This window comes from Ochotona princeps, chromosome X (assembly GCF_030435755.1).
Source record: "Ochotona princeps isolate mOchPri1 chromosome X, mOchPri1.hap1, whole genome shotgun sequence".
Classification (NCBI taxonomy): domain Eukaryota; kingdom Metazoa; phylum Chordata; class Mammalia; order Lagomorpha; family Ochotonidae; genus Ochotona; species Ochotona princeps.
In genome coordinates this window covers 3297117-3322469 of record NC_080865.1, presented here as the reverse complement: position 1 = coordinate 3322469, position 25353 = coordinate 3297117, and the positions used below count along the sequence as shown (strand labels likewise).

General features: G+C 44.9%; 1 protein-coding gene across 9 annotated transcripts in view; it reads left to right on the top strand.

The window, feature by feature from the left end:
- Window positions 1–214: 214 nt before the first annotated feature.
- ADGRG2 (adhesion G protein-coupled receptor G2) overlaps window positions 215–25353 on the top strand; it is a 93487-nt gene continuing 68348 nt past the window's right edge. For 8 of the 9 annotated variants that reach the window (XM_058658811.1, XM_058658810.1, XM_058658809.1 and 5 more), the window contains exon 1: window positions 215–376. The gene's annotated coding sequence lies outside the window, so the exon portion shown is untranslated. Of the gene's footprint in view, window positions 377–2007; window positions 2081–25353 lie in introns of those variants that run through there. The other variant, XM_058658804.1, reaches the window with a different exon arrangement.

Sequence of the window (25353 nt, the reverse complement as noted above, 5' to 3'; positions counted from 1 at the left end):
CGGCCAGGGCGTCATGGGCAGCCAGGTCCCCGTGCTACCCGCCTTCTGCCTTCCCTTTCCCATCCGTGGGCCAGCCCACCGCCCGGAGCCCCAGGCCGCAGGGCTTTGGCTGCCCGCGGGGCCCGCCGCCTGCTCGCCCCCGCCCCTCCCGGCGCCCCGCCCGCTCCCCACCTCCGCGCCCAGCCTTGCCGCCGCCGAGCGCCGGACGCGCCACACCGTGCTGGGCAGCTCGGAGCCCGCGGGCAAGCGGGCCGGGAGAGCGGGGGCGGCGCCCAGCCCTCCGGAGGGAGGAGGAGCAGGAGGACCGGGGCCCAGGCGAGAGGGGAAAAGGAGGGCCTGAGGGCGCCCACAAGCAGCCCGTCGCGGGAATCTGCAGGTAAGAGCTCTGTCAGCCCCCTCAGACACCGGACACGGAACCTAGAGAGCTGGCCACCCAGAGCCGGAGGGTGCTGGCCCTACGGGGCTGGCGCTCCCGCCTCCCGCTGCGGCTCCGGGCTGTCCTGAAAGGCAGAGGCGAAGAGCCGAGCCCCCGCCGCCAGCACCGCAAGCGTGTGCCTTGGTGGCGAGCGGCGACGTGGTCTCTGAGGGGAGAGACTTGCCTGTAAAAACACTCAGTCTCCCCATTCCTTTGTTAAGTGGAGCCAGAAGCCTTACCGTGGCGAGGGCAGGCTGCGAGCCGCGACTCCCTGACTCGGTTTGCCTCGCGGGGCGGTGGGTGTGGCGGTGCCTGTGGAGCCGGGACGCTCCCTCCGGGGCGAGGGACCGCTCGGCGCAGCACCACCTGGCGGGGTCCAGAACAGGTGGCCGGGGCAGAGCGGGATGCAGCCTCAGCCCAAAGGAGTGAACCTTGAGGGGGAAGGAGGAGGCTGGGGGCCTCAGGACTGAGCACACTCTGGCAGGGGGGCGTAAGTTTGGAAGGCTCAGAAGTCTGTTTAGCATGAAGGAAAGAGACGACTGCGGACTGCCCGGCGTTAGATGAAGGAGCAGCCAGAAGTTTTCCATGGGCCCCCTCGACAGTGACACTATTTAGCCTGGACCCTGCACCGGAATCCTTTGTAGAATCTCGTGAAAGTGAGATTCTGATTCCGTGCACCTGGGAAGGGCCCGAGCGCCTGCCTGCATTTCTAACACACTCGCGGCCGGTGCTGGTGCTGCTGCCCCGGGACCACAGGCCCTACACTAGTTTTTGTTTCACAGGCTGAGCACCTTCAGGCAAGTGGAAGATTCTTTACCCCAAAGGAGAACTGTTACGAGGAGAGCTGTTCATTTCAAAGAAACACTTTACTTTTCTTACCAGCTTTCTAGCCAAACAGCTCATCTTCAGCACAGCTGGTTTCCGGGACAAGCCAATTGCACTTGGTTTCATGCCAAGATTCTTAATGATTGTTGATTAAGGGGTCTCACATTTTCACTTTGCATTGAGCCCCATAAATTCCCTCTTGGGATCCAAAAGGTTACTAGAGCTGGCAAAAGGATCCTGTTTCCTTGATCAAGCTGTTGGATGAAGTTGAGTGAAGACCCCAAGGTGTTGCAGTAAGGTTATCTTAAGAAGTAAGCCTATGAGAATCCCCCTGATCAGACGAGACACAACAAAATCTATTGCTCTATTAGTATTAATAATGCATGAAGAGCTTAATTATTAATAGACAAGACAATTAAGTTTGATGTCCAAATAGTTTGTAGGTTAATTGACAAGGTGTGTTATGTCCAGAAGACTAAGGGAGCCTTTATTTTTTTTGTCTCTGAAAATTCTGCTTAGTTGAGATCGAAAAGGAGCTGGATATCACTTAGTTTGGCTACATTTCCCGCTCCAATGCAAAGCTAGGAAACACAAAGTGGTCATATTGTATAGCTGTTCAGGGGGCTGGAGTGCTTTACAGGGCCTCGAGCCACGCCAAGCCAGATCAGGTTCCCTTCTGCTTTTATCATTCCCACGTCCTGGCAAGGGGCAAGGTGACTTTCACTGAAAGGGCTGGAGCAAAGCTAGCTACTGAGAGCAAGCACATCCAAGCTGCACAGGAGCAGCCTCGGCGACTGCTTTGCCTGTGAAGAACTCTTGCCAAACAGACGCAGATTCCAGGTGTGTGTACTTTTCTAGAAAAAAAAAATGTTGGAAATACAGAAAAGGGAAGAAAGCTGTCATTATGGATATAATTTTGTTCAGCAGAGGGAGAAAAAAGTCTGAGAAATGGAATTTCATTGGTGGGTTTGGCAGGCAAAGGAAAATGCCGTGTTTTTGGTACCGTGAGCATGCCTTCCAGAAATGGCAAAATGAGTTTGCTCAGGTGTTAGTGGAGAAGCAGCTAAGAGGTGGATTTTCCATGGCTGATGGAGTCATTGTGGGGATTCCGGGACGGACACCGGGACACATGTGCCTGGGACTTTTACTGCGTAGATGAAACCAACAGAGATTTTTCTGTTTTGCTGCTTGGGAGTTCCAAGGCAATTTCAAATACAAAATACCAACTGAGAAGGGCACTAATGATTTGAAGGGAGGCGGGACAGGTTTCCGTAAGGTCAACAGTTCCAGAAGACAGAAATGAGAGAGCCTAAGAAATGTGTTACCTGTTGTGCAAAAATAATCATAAAATAAATCCTCTTGATAAGATTCTCGTGAGTAGGTTTCATTTTGTAAATCAATGTGCTTAATTCTGTAGTCTGTTTCATACCCCCCCTTTTTTTAAACATATGTATTTGAGAGGGAGAGGGAACATGAGAGAATATCTACACTTGTTGGTTCACTCTCTAAACTTCTGCAAAGGCAAGGCCTAGACAAAGCTAAGTTCAGGAGCTGGGAACTCAGTTAGGGTCTCCTATGTGGATGTCAGGAACCCAGTTACTTGAGCTGTCACTTGCTGTCCCCCAGGGTCAGCATTTTTGGGGAACTGAGGCCAGGCATCAAACTCAGGCACTCCATTGAATATCTCCTTCTTCATTGGCATCTTAACTGCTGGGTTAAATGCCTGTCCCTATTTCATGTCTTTAAAATTGTAGCTTATTTATGGTAAAAGTCACACTATTGAATCTGCACTTCTAGAGGATTTGACCGATGTTTATAATCATGTAGCTACCACCATTATCAAGAGACAGAATTCCCTTACTCAAAAAAAAAAAAAAAATCCATGTTGATTCTCTGCAGTCACTTCTCCCTGCCCTGCCTCACTCCCATACCCAGTGTTTTGCTTTCTGTGCCTTTATTTATTTATTTATTTATTTATTTTTATTTTCAGAGTATTTCTGTGAATGAACTCATATATGAGATAGCCTGAGTCTGGCCTCTTTTCCCTAGCATGATACATTTGGGATTTATCCATGTTCTTGTAGGAGTCAACAATTTGTTCCTTTTTATCCCTGAGTAATATTCCTCAGTTTGTTTATCCATTCACCAACTCTTAATTATTGGGAATAAAGCCAGTCTCTGAACACTCTGATTCAGCTTTTTGTGCGAATACAAGTTTTCCTTTCACTGGGGTAAATACCTAGAAATAGGGTTGTTGAATTACATACAGCACTTTCTATATTCCCCTGAGCGGTGTATGACAAGTTCAGTTGCTTGGCCTCACTAGCACTTGATCTTGTTGGTTGGCTTTATGTTGGCCATTCTGGTAAGTTTGTAGTGGCATCATTTCCTGACTTCAGTTTGTTCTTCTCTGATGGCTGATGGTTGAACATGCCCTTTGGTCATTTGTACCTCTTTTCTTGTGAAGAATCTTCTCGAGTTGTGTTTATCCAATTATTGAATCGTAGGAGTCCCTGAATGCAAGTACTGTGTCAGATAGATGTATCGCAAATATTTAATTTTAGTCTGTGACTTGTCTTCATTTTCCTAATGTTTCTTTGAAGATCACAAATTTTAAATTTTGATAAAATCTAACTTATCGGGCTTTTTTATAGATAACATATTTAGTAAACTAATAAATATTTGGCTACTCCAAGTTCATTAATATATTCAGTGCCCTCTCATAGACATTTTATGGTTTTGTCTTTTCTATGTAGGTATATAACATTACTTCAAGCTAATTTTTATAGAAATAAGGGCTGAGATTCACTTTTCCCAAAAAATGATACCCAGCTCTTTTAACACCATCGTATTATTTTTACTCTTTTATCAAAATTGGACTGTATTTGTATGGGTCCATTTTTATCTCTGTTCCTTTGATCTGTATGCCTGACCTTGTGCCAGTACTGTTCCGGATATCTTAAACATTCTTGTTAAGTAAATTCCTAGCATTTTTATTTTTATTTATTTGAAATGCAAACACACACACAGAGAGAGAGATATTTTCCATCCATTGATTTTACCCCCCAAATGCCCACAACAGCCTGAGCTAGGTCAGGATAAAGCCTGGTCATGGAGTTTCTTTGTCCCCAAGTGCTTGCACTGGTTTCAGGATGAGTTGATTTTCTATCAGCCCTTGTTTTGATGCAAAGTTTGCTCCTTTACTGGTGTAAAGGAATGTGAAATTGCTCTCCCCATTTCTGTCTCTTAGAGGACTGTGTGGCCTTTAAGCCAGTCTCCTACAGTCTCCTTGTTGCTGCTTCCTGACAGAACCAACAAATGCTGTCTTGCAGTTCCAAGGTTTGGGACCTGCAATGACTTTATAGCCAACTGAGGATCCATCGCGCACTCCATCCCTCGCTGTAGCCGCCTGTACCTCTCTCCCACACTCCTCCCTGTGCACCAGCCTGCCTCCTTCCCGGCCTTAGTGTCTGTACTGCTCTCTGCCTGGAGCACCATTGTACCAGAAGATAACAGAGGCTGTCCCCTGATTTCTATTGGGCCTTCCTAACTGTCATTGTAAAACAGCCTTGCACCTAGCTTTGGAAAGCTCCCTCCTCTAGCTTTTGTGCTCTTCAAAACACTGTTACCCACCATTATGCTATTTAATTATTTGTGTACTAATTCTCTGTCCTTTTTTTTACCCCCACAGAATACAAATTCCAAGAGGGTAGTGCCAGTTCATGTCCTGCTCACAGTTGTGTGTCAGGAACTGGAGCAGTGGCATGCAGTACACGATCAATAAATACAAGAACCGCCACAAAGTCCCCAGGAGGGTTGTATTATGACAAAGAAATATTAAAAAAAATTTTGCAGCAAATTAAGTCTATCTTTTAAATCCATTTCCCATCACTTTTTGAAGGTTCCTTGTATATGTCAAACGACTGAATAAGTGTGCCGAGAATCTAGGAGAAGTCAAATGTTAATCCAAAGAGAAATTCAATGTATTCTACTTTCCATCCAGTTTTAATGTGGAACAATTTTTAGGTTGAATGTTGAGCATATTTAAGTGTAACAGCTCTTTTATCAACATACTCTCTTCCCGTATCTACTATGTTTCTGACTTGTAATAATAATAATAATAATAATGGTTACCTAATAGCAGAAATTTGCTTTCTGCTTTGCATATGTTAACTCTTGAGGCAGGTATCTTTGTTACCACCTTACAGATGAGGAAACCGGGCACAGAGAAGTAACTTGTCTAATGTCACATGGAAGGTAAGTTAGTGGACCCAGCACTTGAATACGGACCGTTTGATTTCGGAGCATGTGTTCTTAAGCGTTCCTAGCTATAGCAAGGAGTGTGTGCACTTTGTGACCTCTAGCAGCGTGTGGTACTGGTGGCTCAGCTTGTGTGTCCAGCCCAGTGCTTCTCCACAGGGCATGATTTTGCCTCCAAGGAAAACAACGAGGCCATGTCTGGAGACATTTTTGACTTTTGGTTCATGACTGGCCAGGCTGGAGATGCTGCTGGCCTCTGGTGGAGGGAGGGCTGGGCTGCCGCTCAACATCCCCCTCCTCAGTGCCCCCACCCCCACCCCAGACGAACTGATTGATCTGGCCCGATCTGTAGCAGGGCTAAGCTTGAGAAATCATCCCTTGACGTGGTGCTCCTGGAGAATGGTTGCCTGTTAGCACCCCTTGGGGAGCTTCAGAAGTCAGTGCCAACATCGAGGTCCAGATCCTGACCTTAACAAACCCCAAGTGGACCTTCAGCATTCTCTGGCAAGCCTACCCCACTTACCTGGTGGCTTTGCTTTTCCATTCTCTAAAAGAGCTGCTTTATATAAAAATTCCCTCTGCCGCTGCTGTATCAACCACGGGCTCGGCGGATAGGCAGCTCTGCATACTCCACCACCCACATTCCCAACATGTCCGCATTTGTGCAAACACAGTGTTTCCTGTGTGGTGGTGAAGCTGTGAATGGAAATGCTGCTGCTGCATGCAAGCAAGGGCCACCTTCTTGTGGGCCCTCCATCTCCTGTCCTCTTTGTCTTCAGAGAAGCTCTTTTCTTTCTGTCTTCTTTGAAAATAATTTTAAACTTTACAAACTGATTGCAAAAATGAAAGCAAGTGAAAAACGCCCGTATACCCTTCCTGCAGATTCATCTGTTCTTAACATTTTACCCCATATGCTTTGCAATTTATACTCTGTGCTTGCTTTTGGAACCATATGAGGTTAAGTTACTTTTATCATGACCCTTTACTCCTGAATACTTGGGTACACATTTCGTTAGAATATCAGTAGTCTCTTACCTAATCACAGTCCTGTTATCAACATCAGTCAATTTAGTATGGATAGCATACTGTTAGCTGACCTGCCAGTTGTATTTCCATTTGGACAATAGACCTATAGCCTTTCTGGCACTTTTCCTTCTCGTACAGGGTCTGGTTTAGCGTTGTGACTACATTCTCTCCTCATGTCTCTTAGCCTCTGTCAGCTGGGAATGTTTCCACAGCCTTTTGTTGGTTTTTATATCGATATTTGGGATGCATATAGGCCATCCCCTCTCATTTTTTTTTGAATAGAAATTCCTCATTTTGGGTCTGTTTGATGTTTCTCATGATTAGACTTAAGTATTGGGGGCTAGAATGCTACGTACATGACATTGGGCCCTTTTCTGGGCTTGTCTCTTTCCTGCTTCAGTGAACACTTTCATTTCTAGATCATTCCCATCAGCTTACAATCATGTTCTACCAACATCTCCATGAACTGCTATTTTCTGGTCACCGTTTCTCAGAGGAACCTCCTAAAAGGGCACTCGTACTTGGTTGCTGCAAGTTCGCTTCTTGTCTAGTCTAATGCAGGTTCTGTGCTGAGGTTCTTGACAGTCCTCAGCACCGTCCATATTGCCGAACAGAGCTGTGACTTCCCTCGCTGTGCTGGACTCCCCAGTAGCATTTGTCACACTTCATCCTTCTTTCTTTGAACCTTTCTGATGGCCCCAGGTATCCTACACTGCTGCTTTTCCTGCTCCTGTTGGCAGCTCATTTGGAATCTGTCTTTTCCTCATCTCAATCTCTAAAAGTTCATGTCCTGCCACAGCACAGGCACTCTTGTCTTTTTCTCTGTACCCTGCTGGGATGACCCCAGCCTGTGTGAGGTCTTTACATCGCATCTCAATGCTTTGGCCTCTGGCCATGACCTTTCATACCATTCAAGGCTGAATAATCTGTGTGAGGATCTGACAGACCTCTCAAGCTCAGTGTTCCAAGGCAGCCTCACTGACTTTCTCCCAGGGACACCCGTTTTAGTCTGTGGCGTTGCCTCCACTCAGTTGTTCAAGCTTGAAACCCGTGAGGTTCATGCCTCACCTGCATCGTATCAACACAGCTTCTCAGTTTCGAGTCCAAAGTATATCCCACGTGTTCCTGCTTCTTCCTTCCCCTACTTTTGCATACTTTTCCCCACAACCAGGTCTTCCTTGGGTGGTTTTTGTGCCCTCCCATAATCCAGTGTCACATGGCAACTAGAATATCTTTTGGGAAGCATTGCTCGGGAACTGGATCATGTCATTGCTGCACCATGATGTTCTGCCTGTCCTGGCCCTGCTGCTCACCTCTGTGAGCATACTCCTCAGTTTTGATTCTTCTAGCACATCAAGCTCCTTTTGGCCCTTTGGCCTTTGTACTGTTTGTTCTCCCTAGAATGTTCTGTTTGCCTCCTCCTCCGTCTTTTATGGCTGATTTCTCATTCAGATCTCAGTTTAGATATTCACCTCTGTGATGATCTGATCCGAGACAGTCTCCAAGTCACCCTCTTTGCTATTCTAGTTAAGTCTCAATGTGTTTATTGGCTGTTTTTTTTCTTATTTGTATATAAACTGTTTCTTTGTCCTCCTCTCTGTCACCCCTCACTAGGATGTGGCCAGGATCCATATGCTTCTCCCTAGTACTTAAAACAGTGTTGATATATGAGGAGTATTCAAAAAGGTTCGTGGAAAATGCATATTCTAAAAAACCATGCCTTGACTTTCCTTGCTTACACCAAAACTTACCTGCTTCCATCTCCCATGGAGCCCTTTTGTATAGCTGCTATTCGATAATTACTTGCCAAGCCATTGATACATTTACACTGTCCAACATGATTGTGGAAGATACTCAGTAAAGGTTCTCAGTTTTCTGTGAGTACGGTTGTGTGTCTAGAAGGTTCTGGTAAAGATTGTGGTCTTATAGAGTTTCATATTTATATTAGGATCCTAATTACAAGAGTTTCCAGATACAGGGGAATTACACTTTATCAAGAGAAAAACAGTGGTAAAATTCCAGGGGTCTCCGGTGTCACATTTTTCGGGGTGGGGCTTTCCTAACTAATTGCAACAAGTCTGGTTCTCAGATTCCAGAAAATTGGCATGCTTTATCTTGACATCTGGACATGTAAGTTTTCTCAGCGCATTTTTTTTTGAAGACTTGCAAGTGGATTTCTAAGTGGTAAGAAGGGCTAGCAAAGGAAGTGACGATCTTTTTTGCCTTTTTGAATGGTGTCATTTATGCTCTCCATTTCAGCAATCACTGTGGTTGATACAAGACAAGTGATAGGTTATATGAGTTTGTATGTTACTGGGAGCGGGGCAAGGATACCAAAAAGTATTTTCTAGCACTTGGCTCGGGTCTGAAATTGCTAAATTGAGCATGTGGGGATAGGATGAAAGGCTGAGAGGATATGTACCAAAGCGGCTTCCCTTTTAGCCATTATTTGAAGAAGAGCTTGCTGTGGTTTCTAGCTCTTGTGTTTATGAAAACTCTTTTAGTGGATTATGTCTGGCACTAAAGCACCCAAGGAAAGCAGTGTATATGAGCACAAAGAGTGGTGGTGTTGTCCGGGTGATGAGCTTTTTCACAGACTGTATCCCATGTTTAAGGTATTCTGATAAATCCTTACCGTTGACTGAGAAGGACTTTGTTCTCGAAATCAGACCAAACCATAGTCACAGTTCAAATATGGGTCAAGAAATGTGCATCATTATTCCCTTGGTGGCATTTATCACCTATGGAACTGCCTTTATGAAGCAAAGCAAGACTGTCAGCTCACCTTGCATATGTTCTGTGTAGAATCTTATTTTGGACTCATCCACAAACATGGATCTAGTGTGAATGTATGCTTATTTTTAAATTAAACTTCTCTTGCAGTACAAAATGTACAGGCTAGCAATGTATAGCTCAATGAATTTTGCCTACTGGATTTCCCAGCCGTCAGCCCACAGGCTAAGAATCACACCAGAGGGCCCCGGAGACTCTTTCTGCCTGCTTCCTTCTCTACCATCCTGACTGCAATACCAAAGGGCTTGACTCCAATGGCAGCAATTCATTTTGCTTGTTCTTGAGTTCTGTGTATTCAGTAATAGACTAGTGTTATTTGTGAATCTTAACATGGTCAGTTATTGTTGCTGGCTCATTCTCACTGCTTTGTGGTGCCGTGTTATGTGACTACTGCTGACTGGCTTCTAATTTGTTTCTAGTTTTTTGGCTTTTATGAACAGTGCTCTAAGGAATGATCTTGAATACCTTCTGGTGAACACATAGACTCTCTGCTACCAAGTAAATATCTAAAAGAATGCCTGAAATATATTCTGAATCAATTTCATGCTTGTCGACTTTTTCTCTGCCGAAAGCAATTAGGATTAACAGTCACCTTTGGACACAACTCACAAATCTACATCCGTATTCAATAGTAAGACTCATTTTCGTGATGTTTGGCACGTCAGTTGTTTTCTGCTTCACTTTGCTCCTAGGTATCTGTTTCTATGCTCATTTATTCCTTCACCAACTACCTATATCAAAATAACATTTTAAAATATCTGAAGAATTTTGGCTTGCCTTTTGCTGCAACCCCCCCCTTCCAAAGTCCCCACTTCTGATTTTGAAATGAAAAACACTCCTGGAAGTATTGAATGAGTTTTGCAGATACTGGGGCAGAGGTTTACCACCTGAACAGCTTTCGGATGCTCTAGGCTTATTCAGCACTGCTTGTCACTTTGTTCTAAGGCAGAAGAAGCCAAGAAAGAAGTACAAATAAGGCAGGTTTTTAAAAAAATAAACCTGCACTGTGATTTCCCTGCAACTGCAGGATTGTGTCTTGGATGGTGGGTGGGACACCCTTTGTCTCCTCCAGTAAATCCACTTGGTTGGCAAATTCCGCTTTTTTTCACGGGCAGCATCCTCCCCGAATTGATTTTTTTATACAGTGTTTGAGCAATTAACCCATAGTGGGGTTGCCTCCAGCTGCACTTTGCAAATTCTGAGGTACCAGGGATCTAGGTGAGATGCGCTGCACTGCCGCCCCCAGTGCTGCCTGCTGCCGTTGGCCCTGCTGAGGAGCGCACTGGGAGTGGGGAAGCCTTCAGCTGCTTGCCTGTTCCTGCTGCCGCTTTGCAGATGGTAAACATCCTTGCCCGAGCCTCTCCAACCTGCCCACCTCCGGTGCTGAATGAAGAGCCAGGCTGTGGGCAGCCTGCAGCGGTGCACAGCCAAAGCCTGACATGCTGGGTTTCTTTTCATCAACTTCTTTCAATCCTTCTTCCCCTGGCCTCTCCTCAAACATATCAGACACCTGAAAAGAAGCCACTGTGTTCTTCAAACACACCCCAGACTGAAGCATGCACACACACCGGCGCGCACACACACACACTGAATTGCAGGTACTGACTTGACAGCAGGGGTGGGGGAGGCACGAAGACTTCCTCTGCTCACAGCCCTGGTTCCAGTCTTTCCTATTTCCTCATTCATTGCAGAGCCCCTGGGTGCCCATGTCAACACTGGCTCCTAGAATTGCCAGCACCAAGCTCTACTTGCTCCCAGTGGGAAATTGGCTTGCTACGTGCTGTGTTCGCTGCCCTCTTGTCCCAGTCTCACTTCCCCATTCTCCTGTGCTTTCTGGGATCACATCCTAAACAAACGAGTCACTCTAAAGTCTGTGCCCTGGAGTCGCCTTCTGGGAGAACCCAAACGGTTGGCTCTTTGAGGCAAACAGGTCAGAGCACTACATTCATTTTGATCAAATCACAGTTGTTCTAAGTGGGGAGGGGCTAATTAGCATTTAGATTTTTCTTGCTGGCCTAACAGATTCAGCCCAATAATGAACAAATGCTTCTGTGTTCCTGGGGCTGTTTGAGGAACCATGCCAAGAGCTGATTTTTTTTCCTGGGCTCCCCAGCGGAGCTGGTTCTGGTCTTGCTAGAAAGATCTGGCTGCAAGTTTTGCCCCAGGGCTTTGCCACCACCTTTGGGCCCCAGTGAATAACATCCTATCACCATGTCCATTTCCCTGCACCTCCCACCCTGGCCCCCTCTGTGCTGGGCTCCCTGCCTAGCCCCTGGGGACATGGAGTTGTGGGACATTCATCGTGTAGAGCCCCTGACATTGAGGTTCAAGGACGTGCCCACATGTATTTTCCAGAGCTACATCCTGACCCCTACCTGTGCCTTCTTTCCCACAGTGCAAGTGGATGTGATCCTTGAAATAATTTCAGGGGGGTTAGGACTGCCAGGAACCCAGTTGGGATTTTTGGGCATCATTGGACAAAGCCTTTTCTCATGATTTTACTCTACCTCTGCCAGAACATGCTGCCCATCAGGCTAAATATCCACCTCTTTTGTGGGGCCTCTTAGGGGAAGGGGTCCTTATTAAAGACCTGTAATCCTTTGGATTTCTGTGTTGAAAGTATGCACTATAGCTACAGGACTAACATTAGTGTCAACATCTGTTATAACCTCAAGGGTGGATGGTGGGGTGGTTGCTTTCCTAGTGCCTTGAGAGCCAGAGAAGATAACTTTCTTAGTCAGCCTGGGCTGCCAGAACCAGATGCCATGGACTGGGTGGCTTAAACAGGAATTTTGCTCCTCACAGCTCTGGCAGTTCAAAGTCCAAGGTCAAAGTGCCAAGCATGATTGGTATCTGGAGAGGGCCTCTTCCTGGGCTGCAAACTGCAGTCTTATGTGTCCTCACTTGGGGGCCAGGGGAAAGAAGGGAGGGAAAGAAAGAGAGATCTTTCTCTTCCTCCTCTTACAAGGTCACAGTCCTATGGGAGTAGGGCCCCACCCTTATGATTTCATTTAATTCTAATTACCTCCTCAGACACTACCTCCTGACACACTCACACTTGGGGTTAGAGCTTCAACATGTGGACTTGGTGAGGGTGGAGACAATTCCATCAACAGGATTAACTTCCCAACTACACTCACCGTGCCCCAGAGCATGTCACTATTCATGTAGCTGGAGTCTGAAATTCCACAGTTGAGCATTAATTTCCAAGTTGAAAATGTTGTTATAATAGCAGTGGACACAGAACCGGGTAGATGTCCCTGTCTGTAAGTGAAGGATTTTCCTGAGCGCAAACAAGGGTTCAAAAGGATGAGGTCAGGGGGCACTCACAAGTTGGGAATGGGCCCCACCTAGAGGAGAGAATGAATACTGCAGGCAGTCAGTTTTCCTGGAACAATGCCTGGTTGTCTTTGCTTAAGATAACCTGGCCTGAACATTTTTGTTTGTTTGTTTGTTTGTTTTTTGGGGGGGTGTGCAGGGAAATCCCCAACACCATGGTGAGGAGTGACTAATCTTTGTGTCCCACCCAGCGAGGCATGAGCCAATCCACGCCAGCTCTTTCCTGTCAGATTCCAGGCTCTACTTTTTGTTGTTTGTCTATTTATTTTAGGTTTTTTTAGTTTGTATGATTGTTTGCTATGAGGGGTTTTCGGAGCGATCCTGATGGTCATCGCGAGAGAGGGCGGGGGTCCAGAGGTGGAGCCAGGTTCAGACCAGAGAAAGCTCTCCTCCCTGGTCCCGAAGGACGTTTATCGTTCTTCTGTTTCTGCGAACCGCTCAGGGCTTCTGGTTGTCTTTCCGATGACGTTGGCCTCTGCACGGTAGTGTCACCTTAATTGTCGACAATTGTGGTCCTTTTACAAGCCAGTCTAGATTACCCTAAAATCTGCCAAGATCAGCAAAATTATACTTCAACACAACAAATGGCTAAATACTAAAATGAAATAGACACGAGACAGCTGAATGGTACCTTATAGCTAAGGTATATAGCAGTCGGTTCTGTATATAAACTAAAACTGAAATGTCAATGGGCTAATCATAGGTTGTGGTTAAGAACTTGCATTCTTTTTTTTTTTTTTTTTTTTTGTAACACACTGGTTACTCACAACCATGTCTATTCCATAATGTTGCAAATTGCTGTTGATGTCATGTCGGGACTCTTGGTTGAATGGGATGATATTCTGCCAGCTCTAACAACGGACCAGAAATGGTCTCCCCAAGAGACTGTTCAACCCATCTGGACAATAAATAGCTGGACTTTATACTTGGTATATGTTTACAAGGAAAGAATCTTGATTGAATTTGAACTGTAATACTGCATCAAGGTGGAGGAAGCCACCAGGGGGGAGGGGCGTGAGGGGGATTCCCAGAGCCTATGAAACTGTAACATAATGCAAAATAATTAATAAAAAAAATGCAAAAAAAAAAAAAAGATAACCTGGCCTAGTGTTCAGAGTTATTTTGTTAGCAGTGTCTGCAAGATATACTTTTAAATTCAAGATTTGAGGATTTAATTTTGTTATATCCATGAGTTATTTGAGAAACATTGCCTTCTAGGAGATAGTCTTTTGTTTTGTTTTTTAAAGATTTATTTATTTTAATTGGAAAGGCAGATCTACAGAGACAGATTTTCCATCCACTGGTTCATTCCCCAAATGACCTCAACAGCCAGAGCTGAGGTGATGTGAAGCCAGAAGTCAGGAGCCTCCTCCAGGTCTCCCACGTGGGTACAGGGCCTCAAGGACTTGGGCCATTTTCCACTGCTTTCCCAGGCCACAAGCAGGGAGCTGGATGGGAAGTGGAGCAGCCGGGACACAAACCGGTGTGGATGCTGGCATTTGCAGGTTGAGGATTAGACTGTCCGGCTATGGCGCCAGCCTCAGAGTTAGTCTCACTGACCTTATTGCAAAAAAAAAGAGGGAGAAGCACAACTTCTCACTGCTGGATTTATCTCACAGCCAACACAAACTGTTTTTGGATAGCAAATTCCATACTGGCTCAATTTCCACTGAAGAAAGAGCATATGAAGTCTGCCCCCTCAGGGCCTGCCCTATCAGTAGCTGAGTTCATCACCCCGGGCCCTATGCCTCTACTGTTAAAAAAGTGTATAGAGTTAACGTTATCCTGAAGTTGCTGTTTGGCCTTCTCCAACATTTCTTTAAACTTCCCCTACATACAGCTATGTCCCTAAGCAGGAGAAAATGCTGCCTGTGTGGTTTTGTTTATCAATTTTTTTCTTAAAAATTTATTATATTTTATTTGAAAGAGAGTTAGAGAGGGAGGAAGAGAGTTCTTCCATCTGCTGGTTCACCCCCAAACCAGTCAAATCTGAAGCCAGGAGTTTCTTCCATACCCATATACCCACAATGAGTACAGGGGCCCAAGGAGCTAGGCCATCCTCTACTGCTTTCCCAGGCAGTAAGCAGGGACTGGGTGGGCAGTGGAGTGGGACTCGAACTGGCAATTATCTGTGATAACAGTTTGCAGGTGGGAGCTTAGTGTGCTACACCACGGTGCTGGCGCCTTGCATGCTTCTTAACAATGGATTCATTGTGTACAGTGTTTACTTTTGAGAGATTCAGCTGCATTGCTGCCTGTAGCTCTGTTTCATTTCTTTTCCTTTACACTTGAGTCACTCCCACTGGACCTACATTTGTCAAGGTAGGGGGTGAGAGAGCCAGAGCAAAGCCTTTTCTCTCTTTCTCTCTTGTCCCTGGGGAGCCTCTGGGCAGCCTCTCCTCCTCCATCCAACAGCAGTGCGCATGCCATCTTCTCACAGTGCCCTCACAGCCCCTTCTCTGAGGCTGCCACCCCCCTGCAGCACACTTCCAACCCCGCTGCATGTTCCACTTCACACTTGTTATTAACATGTAGGTTTTACTGCAGGGCTACTAAGGTTTTGTTTTGCTTGGAAAGAAAATAGGCTGTGCCTATAAGGAGAAGATATTTTTTTTCCTGTATTTAAAAATCATGTATGTATCAGTAAAGTTTTGGAAAATACAGAAAAACGTGAAAACATATAGAGTTCACTCGTGGGCCATCAGCCCCCTGCCAAGGTCGGTATTTTGGTGTGTATTAAGAATGCAGTTTATCCCAGCCCTAGAAGGAAGGGGTCCATTCCCTAATCTAATCCAAGGACTTCACACAGCGTATAAGCAAAAGATGGTCTCCTGTGATTGCTAAGTACAAATTGTGCATCCCTAATTGAACAATCCCAAATGCTAAACCTTTGGGTGCTACCTGAAGCTCAAAATGTTTCAGTTTTTTGAATGTTTTGGATTTTGAATATTTGGAGTGGGCCTGCATGATAAAGTCCATGCTAATAAAATTTCAGAATCTGAAACTCTTCTGGTCCAGGGATTTTGGATAAGGGATAATTGTGTTCTAATTTTCATTCCTTTAAGATAAACTTTTTCTTACATATTTTCATGTGGAACTGAACTGAGAAATGGTCTAGCATAGTCCCATCTCTCAAGGTAAAGACAAAAATATAGGAAGGATAACTGAATGAAAAGGAATCTTTCCACACTTGAAATTAAAGTTTTCTGGCAGGTTGGCAAAGCTTTAGCCTGACTCTTGCCAGAATGAGAGTCTTAGGAGGAATTAGCATGTATCATGCTAACTGCTGGCTAACGTTATAATACTGACCAATCTGCTTTTCTGTTATCATTATCTCTGTTTAGAATATTATCTCAGCCCCGTATGTGTTTGCTTCCCAGCTCTCGTAAAAATTTGTCATCTCCTAGATTTGCAGATTCATGTTTCTGTGGATTTGAATGCCCCACTGGCATGGACATTCCAGAAGGGTATAGTGTATCTGCCTTGTTCACCTGCGTGTTCCCAGCACATCTCATGGTGCCTGGCACATGGTGTTTTACTCAATGTATATATTTGCTGGATGGCTAAGTGTCTAAGCTGGGGTGAGGATGGATGCTGATGGTATGCAAGGACCTCTGTAAGAGAATAAACCCCCAAGGGGTGGTCCTAGTCCTTCAGATAACATCCATACTTTCTCTCCTGGGACTCAAATTCCTCTAACAAGGGATAACATCATGGTTTAAAGGGCAGAGGCCTTTTGATATATGAAGCCATTGGCACTCCCCCCCCAGAAGTGTAAGGTAACTACCCACGTTTTCATCTAGCCCTGTTAGTTCAGCATCATAGCCATCATTCCTAATGAGCAAGTCACTGGTTTTACCAATAAAAGGTTTCTGGCATCACATGTGCTGATTAACAAAGTGTGGGGTGTTGGTCAAGGTCCAGACAGTAGTCCTGCTATAAACTTTGCTGAGCAATCATAGAGTTCAACCTTAACTAACTGACCCGCACCAATATCACACTGCCCTGCCGCGTACTAAAGGGAGTTACAGGCCTTGTAATAGTAGATCCCATGCACCTTGCGGACTGGGATCTGGTGGCAAGTAGTTAGCTTTGAGAGTAACTTAACTCATGGAGTCCACTCCCATTTTCTCAAAATATCTGCAAAGTTGGAATCTTATTGCAAGGGCAAATAATGATACTTCCAGTATTATTGTTCCAAGACTGAAACACTCAAGTTTTGGAAAAAAATTATCACTTAAATGCTGTGAAACCACCCATGGTGTATCAGAGTGCAGAAGGGTCATTTGGGAGAAGGTGGCTTCCAGACAGCTGTGGGAGGCAGGATTTGTATGATCTGTTTGTGTGTCCAGTCTTGCCGTCTTCAGAGAACTCCATCCTGGCTGTCGGAAAACCACCAAACCTGTCAAGTTGCTGTTTGCCAGGTCTCCTGGAAAAACACACTGAATAATCTCAGCACTGGGTGGGTCAAAGAGGAGAGTACTAAAAAAAGAAGAAGCAAACAGATGGTGCTGCTCCGGTGTAAGACCAGTGCTTGGCGCTGCAGCCAAGTTCACTGGTGATAGATGAGTTTCCACTAGTGGGGGTGTTCCATTCTGGCTTTCCCCACCCTGCCTGACACCATCCAGGCTGCAAAATAACCCCACTTCCGGTGGAGCCAGGTGTGGTCATTGAAGGCGTTGTCCGCCAAAGGAGCAGGTAGTGTTGGTGCTTCAGGAGAGGACGTCTTGCTGAGGGAGGAAAACCCTGAAAACAAGGAGAAAGCTAGCCAGTAGCTGGGGGGAGTTTGTATTTGTAGGAGAGCTGATTGGAAGGGTGCACACTTCCGGTTTCTAGGGGAGCAGACCTACACGGCAGGCAAAGCCCCTCTGCTCAGGAGTTTCCAGAAACTTGGGCTGTCCCTGTCTGACCCCAGCAGGCTCTCCCAAGTCTCTTAAGCCCGCTGTACTCCCCCTGCTCCCACCCCCCTACACACACTTAGCCTCAAAGCTGAGTGGTAAATGAAGTCTCACCCAACCATGAATGATCACAGCAACTGAATTCGACATGTTTTAAAATTGAATCCTTAGCTGGTCTTACATCGGTCAGAAACCAACTTTTAGGGTAGGAGAGCAGTCCTCCTCCAGGCTGGCTTTGCACATCCCCAGCATCTTCTCCAAACTCTCAGGCCACATGTTTCTTTGCTCTCCACCTCCCCAAATGCCCGAAACAATGAATCAGTCTCATCTTTGTGTCTTCCAAGCAGTATTCTGAAGACTAGGAGGGTGTTCCTTTGTATCTTTTGTCCTTGCCCATAAATTGGCCAGTCTTCCCGGAAAATGCCCCTTTGTTTAGTCCTGGCACAGAAGGTGCTGGCTTCCTTTTGAAGGAAAGAAAAAGAGCCACCGCTACCTTTAACTGCTGCGACCCACTGTCCGAGGTTCCTAAGAGCAGGGGCAAGCTGATGATGGAAGGCTATCAGGTAGAAGTCTGTGGCCTTGCTAAGCAGTCAGTGCAGGCGAGGGCTAGGAAGAGAGGAAGTGGAGGGATGATGTGTGTGCGAGCCCTGAACAGGTTCAGCTATGGACCAGATGCAAGGACAGGCCTCCAAGTATGTTCATGTTTTCTCCTCTGTGTGGATAAAATTTTAGAATAAAACGTGATTGCCTTCTCAATTTTAGCATCCAAGAATTTGGGGTTTGATCATTTACGTGTGAAGACCTTATAGTCTCCTGTTCTCTCTTCCTGTTCTCCTCCTTGGCCTTGATCTCGGTCCCTTATTTATGTTCTTGAACTTGCTTTTCTTTAAAAGTATAACAGAGTTCTGAGACACAGCCCATGTGGTATTCCTTTTCCCCACGCCAGAGAATGCTTGGACTAGTCCTGTTGCAGTATGTGTGGAGTCACTGGGATAGCTGCAAAGCCAGCGGTTTAGCACACTGAGATTGGGCTGGGTGGGGAAGCCAGAGGCAAACACAGAAAAGGGGATCCGTACCTCCCACTTAGAGCTACGGGACCAGTCTTTGTGCCCTCGCTGGCACCTTGGGGAGCAGTTGTTCTCTTCCTTGCTGCCTTTGACCTTCCTCATTCTCTCCAGATTTGTCTCTGATCTCATCTTTCTATAGCTATTTCATCTGGTCAATTCCATCCCTACCCCCACAATTTCATTCTGCACCTCATCAGATTAGGCATTGACAGTCTACTGCATTGATTTTTGGTTGTTGGTTTCTGCCTTCTTTTCTTTTTTTTTTTTTTTAATTTATTTTATTGTCTGCCTTATTTCCAAGTGGTTCACACGCACTGGTGTGAGGTGAAAGCTGGGAAATGATGTTAACTCTGTAGATTGTGACTATGAAGGCCCATGGTGTTTTGAGGAAGCATCCCGCACATTCATTGCCTAGCAACAGTGGAATGCAAGGCCACCGAGGGCTGGACTAGCAGGCTGTGGGCTGGGCAGGCAAGGTGGGGAGCAGCTGTAGTAGAGACTTATTGGGCTAGGAGCAGCAAAGCCCAGTGAACTTGGTCCTCATGCATCCTAGCTGCTTACTATTTCTTGGCCTCACTTGCCTCAACTGAGCTCTAACCACTGCCTACTGCTCTCTCACCCTTCAAATTTCATCAATGAATCCCCATTGGTCTCAGAAATCTGAACTTGGCCACACACCCCTCAGTGGGAGCTGAGCTATTTGTGCCTCTCCAGCCTCATCTCTCACAATCCCCTTTCCCTTACTCTGGCTTTTCTTAAGCAGGTGACATTCCTTCCTGCCATAGTGCCCTTGCACATACTGATTTTTGTACTTTTTGTGGTCTTCCCCTGCCTCTTTGCTAGGATGACTCCCACTTACCCTCAGGATTCAGCATTGCTTCCACAGGGTAGCCTTCCTAGGCCCTCAGCTCAAATATCACTGTTTACAGTTAGAGCTCCAGAAATTTTGTGACACTTATCACGCTTGTGGTATCACTTTTTTTTTTCTTTTTGCTGTTAATGTTTGTAGCCCATCTTTGCTTCCTCACTAGATAACTAACTCCTTGGAGGCTGAACTTGTTTGGCTTTCCACTGTCTCTCTCGTCTCTAGCATGGGGCTAGGAATGAAGCTGGAGCTACTCCGTAACGTTTATGGACCCGATGACATAATGTCCACAAAAGCATTTGCCAGCCAGAACTCACTGTACAACTGCAAGAGATACTTACTCTGCAAAATGGATAAAAAGAAAGGCAATTATCTTTCAATGTGGAAGTTCTATAGACAGCTTAGAAACAAAATATTAGAGACATTGATCTTCTAGAAAACTCCGTGGAATACTGAAGGGCAGTCTTTGGAATGTGTTCCTGAGGGTACTCTTCCCATAATGGAAGCCATGAAAGTCTTTGTCCACCTGGTATTTTGGGAGTTCATTTTGAGATACATTCACACATGCACCTAGAGAAGAAGAAAACTCTCGGGACTCTTGAGTAGCAAAGGGCCCCAATTAAAACTTCATAAATAGAAACGAATGTTTATCCAACCTTGACATCTAATTGGACCTTTCTAAACATTAATGTTTTAATCACAAACAAATGGTGGGTTCTAGGACACCAGAGAAAAATAAACTTTTTTAAAAAAGCCTGAAAACCATCATTGGGGGAAAAACTGAGAGTGGGAATCAAATAGGCTGTAAATGTGGAAGACAGAAGCAAAGCATTTTCAGAAATGACCCCGTTCTGGCTTCCACGTTACACTGAGAGGTTTGATGTCGTCAGCAAGACAATACTATTGATTTCCTTTTGTTCATGTAGTAAACAAATGGAAGTCTTAGCATTTTCTACTCAAGATGCATTGGCTCCTGTACTTATAAATTTATTTTCTGCTCTCTTAGCCTAGGCAGCCACGTGAGGGAGCCTTGGGTTATGCCCCTTAACCCTTGGGTGCCTGGTTTACAGGCTCATTGTCTTATACTTGTCCTCTAGTAGCTGAGAGTGATGGCTTGAGGAGAGGGCTACAGTACACTCAACAGGTGCCAAATGAATCACCATGGAGACCAGCAGGGCAAAGACCTAGAGGTGGGCTCCAAATTCTGCCAAGATTCCACCTGTAGCTGGCTGATCTCCATAACTGTCTGCTTCATTAATTTAAGAATAGGGTCACCAGTTCATGCAAGGTCTTTGGCTCTGCTTCTGTGAGTTCCAAAAGGAGTGGCTTAGAAGAAAAATGAGGTAGGCTTTGAACTAGAAGCGGTTCAGGCTGGCATGTTACACATAGTGGGTCCATCAATGAGTGTTTGTAGTCCTTACAAAAGGAAAAGAAGAAAGCAGGAGACATAATGAAAGAAAGGAAAGGTAGAGAAGAAAGAAAATATGGAGAAAGGAACAGAACAGGCATTTAGGTTAGCTTTTTTTTTGTGAAAGTACATGCCTCCAAACTCAGCAGCTTCTTGCAAGAATCGCACAGTCTTTGTATGGCTTAATGATCAAGATCTTCTCAGAGGGACAAGTTATTAGGCAATTTCATTCTGATGGGAATGTTATAAGGTGTCCTTACACAAACTGAGATGTCTACAACAGCATGAAATGATACAGTCCATAAAACCACTGTTGCATCTGCAATCCATGACGGACTGAATGTTATTCTGCCATGCATGAGTGTGACAGTTGTTCACAGTTTGAGAATCTACAACCTTGGCTCAGTTCAGCAGGGTGGTCCTTCTGCTGGCTGCAGCTAGGCTCACTCTTGCTATCTGTAGTCAACTGCCACTCAGCTAGGTGACTGTTCCTGGGGGTTCCACTAGCTGTTAGCTGGAACAGTGAGGTGACTGGGCTCATGGCTTTCAACATCTGGCACACTAGCTTGGACTTGTTTTTATGCCTGCATGGTAGCATGAGGTTCTGGGAGCAGCAGGAGACAGCAGATTCCACGTTGATGCACATTTCCAGCTCTTAAGTCCCATTTGCTAACATCCCATTGGGCAAACCAATTGACAAGGCCAGCCCATGCTCAAGGAATGGAGAAACAGACTATACCTTTTTAATAGGTGGAACTGCCAAGTCACATACAGGCATACTGGGAAAGGGAGAATTTATGGCCAGTCTTACAATCTACCACAGAACACAAGGGCCAAACATGTCTTTTACTGGCAAAGTTGGCAGAGATACAACAATCTTGAAGTTGAGCTCTCACATTGTATTTAAAAATATTAATCACTCACCAAGTCCCTGTCTTTCACAGTTTATCTGTCAAACAGCTGGATAATAATGCAACATTTTACTCATTTCCAGGGGGAGCAATAAAAACTTTATGGGCAAGAGTTTCCTCGTATTGCATTCCCTGGTAATAGACTAAGGAGCATTTAAGAGTTTAGCACATCTCAAAAAAAAAAAAAAAAGAAAAGAAAAAGAATTTAGCTCATCTCAAGTGGCAGATATATTTAGAAACAGAAAACGTTTCACACATCAGCCTTAATTTCTAGCCCAAGTGTCAAATATACAACAAAGACTTACTAAATGAAGGAAAAACTTACTTTTTTTTTAAATTGGTGGGACCTATCCTATGTATATAATTGCTGTTTTCTCATCTGTTTTCCTTTTAGTCATAATTTCTCTCATTATTGAAAATGCAGTATCAAACAAAATTTAAATAGAAGGAAAAATGTTGCTACTCAAAGGAAAGCAAAGTTAAGGAACATTAAAATTGTCAGTCATAGCAGCCGACGTTGATTTAGGGTTGAGGTTGTTATCTATAAGTTTTTATATGAATAAGATAGTTCACCTCTAATTAACTTTGTTTAAATACAGCTTAACACAAGGCTTGCATTTAACAAACCAAGTATTTGTGTTCTGTGTGTAATAGGAAATTGATGTTTGGTAAAAGAATTAACTGGTATATTAAAGGTGTATGCATTTACCTTTAACTGAGCAAAGTTCCCACTGGTTTGAAACACCTTTTGCGCTGCCAAGTTGGGTGGAGGGCTGGGGGACTGCCTCAGCTGGACCATTGGGCCTGGAGAGCAGGGAGTCCTTTGAAGGGAGGTCTCTCGCCCCATGATCTTTCTCTCCTCTTCAGCTCTGCCTAGAGACAGCCAGGGGGCATTCTACCCCTGGAATATACATGGCAAGCCCTAAACTGGAAAAGAGGAAGGAAGGAGAAACAAGGAAATTGGAATGAAGGCTAGTAGAAGAAAGGAAAAGAGGGAGAAAAGACTGGAGGGGTAGAGAGAAGAGAAAACTTTTGGTGTCATAGGAAAATAACATAGCATGGCTTGGTTCATTCCACCTCAGCACACAGCCTCACCAGACTAGCCAAGAGCTCAGTCAGTCTTGCACTTTAATGATGGCCATTGCCAAAATGTTGGTTGAATAAATTATATTCACAGTTTTCTGATCTGTCTTTCCATTTCACTCTTGAAGGTGGCATCCATAAGTGAGCAAATCCATCTGCAGCGATGGGGTCCCGTCAGTAATAGGACTACCTCAAGACTCTAGAACCGCTCTTGTCTTAGTCCTGGGCAATACCCACCACTCTATAGCCAAGAATCTGCAAATTCCCCATTATGTACAGTTCCTAAGTCTGCCATTTCCCCATCATTTCTATTTGTGTGATTTGACTTTTCCACTAATGTGGGAAAAAGTTCTCTTGGCTTATTTGTAGTCCCACTCCCTATTTATCAAGGCCTCTGCAGTCTGAGAATTTCTTCCATGGTATAGGGATCTTCACCAGGAATTGCAAAGTGGTTGCTACTCCTCAGTCTGGGTCACTGATTAATCATCAGGTTCTGAAAGAAGCCCTTTGGGATGCCACAGTTGTGTTTTCTTTGGGGTGGGTTTTATTTTTCTGGTTGGTCCTTGGACCAGTGTCATGTTACCCCAAAGGGACAGTGGAACAATGGCACTTTCCCCATTGGATTAGTAACTGTCCTTAATATGCCTGGGTCTTGTGGACAGCTGCCCCAGACTAGAATCTTGATTCTTAGACACAGCTTCTCTGCACTGGGGCAGGGCTCTGAAAGTGTCCAGAGATTATTTCCATCCCACCCAAACCACTTATAAAGTCGGCTTGCCATTGTTTTTTCCCTTTTTTTTTTAAGTCACTTTGGTATTACCCTGAGTTTTAGCCAGCTTGATAAATAGAGGAAATTGGATGCCTTCCCAGTGAAGTCATGGTTTGGGGCAGTCTGCAACTGCAAGAGGCTGCAGTTAATCCTAGCAATTGGTGAGCTTGCTGTCCTTCTCAGAGAAACTTGTCTGTTCCTTGCCATGTCTTACGTAAGTTGATATGGTTCCCTTTGTGACTTGCCCTTTCCTTTCAATGATGTAAGCAGCCCAAACATTGGCATTCACTCTGCTTTGTTACTAAAGTGCTGGTGCTTGCCGGATCCTGCTTCCTGTGTAGTTTCTCTAGGAGGTGATGGCCTGCGGGGCCAGTGGAGGGATCTGGGGCTGAAAGATGGGCAGTTGTTTGGTTACGTGCAGGCTTCAATGTCTGTGAGGTGCTTTCACATCATTTGCTCTTGGCATTCTTCTCCATAACGTCTTCATAACTTCTTCATAACTTCTCCATAAGTTCTTCCACATTCCTGGGAAGCTGATATCTTGGCTCTGAGACCAGAAATCTTTTTGTTCCCTGTTGGTCCTTTATGATTGGACTAGAGTAAGGCAAGAGGAGATGACAGCGAGCTGAGCAAGCAGCCTTCCCTTCCTTTGATTCTGCCTTGAGCTTGACTTAGGAACTGTTTGGCCCTCACAATAGTGTGCTTTTTTTCCCCCACAAGAAATATCCTTTATTGTATAAGTAACACATGATACGTGTCTGTGTCCTACAAAAACATAGCTTTATCCTCTCCCGTATCACACTCCTGTCTATACAGGCATGGTAGGCTTCCTTCAACAATTTGTTTTCTTCATTCATCCTTGTTGATGTACAAATAAATGCACAGATATTGTTTGGATTGTTGTATCACATGTCCTAGTATACAATTATCAAGGACCTTAGTTTTGCACTTGAATTACAGCTTTGACATTCTGTATGTTAGTATATCTGAAGCAACTAATTTACAGCATTGCATACTGTTCCGTAATGTGGCTGTGCCATTCATCTACTGGTGGATATTTGGATTCTCCTCTCCTCTACCCCCTACCCCCTACGAGTCTGCACAAAGCTGTAGTGCCAGGGTTTTATGAATATTTTCATATCTATGCCTAGAATTAGAATTTCTGTGCATTTAAAGAAACTTACATGACATTAAAAAATAAAAGTATGAGTTGTTTGAATGTTCTCCATACTGATTTCCATAGAGGCTGTACCAGCCTGCAGCCCCACCAGCAGTGGAGTAGGGATCCCTTTTCCCCGCAACCTCGCCAGCAAGTGTTGTTGGTGCTTTTATTCATGTGGGCCAGTCTTACTGGCGTTAGGTGGTACCTCATTGATGTTTTAATTTGGATTTCCCTTATTGCCAGGGAACTTGAGCATTTTTTCATATGTTTATTTGCCATTTGGGTTTGTTCCTTTGTGAAGTGTTTGCCCATTTCCAGTGCCCATTTCTTGAGTGGCTTGTTTGTTTTGACATTTTGGTTGTTTTGTAGCTCTTTGTATATTCTGGAGATCAGCCCTCTATCACCTATGTCGTGTGCGAAGATCTTCTCCCATTCTGTGGGTTGCCTTTTTACTTTGTTGATTGTTTCTCTAGCTGTACAGAAGCTTCTTAGTTTGATGAGGTCCCATTTGTTTATTCTGGTCTTGATTTCT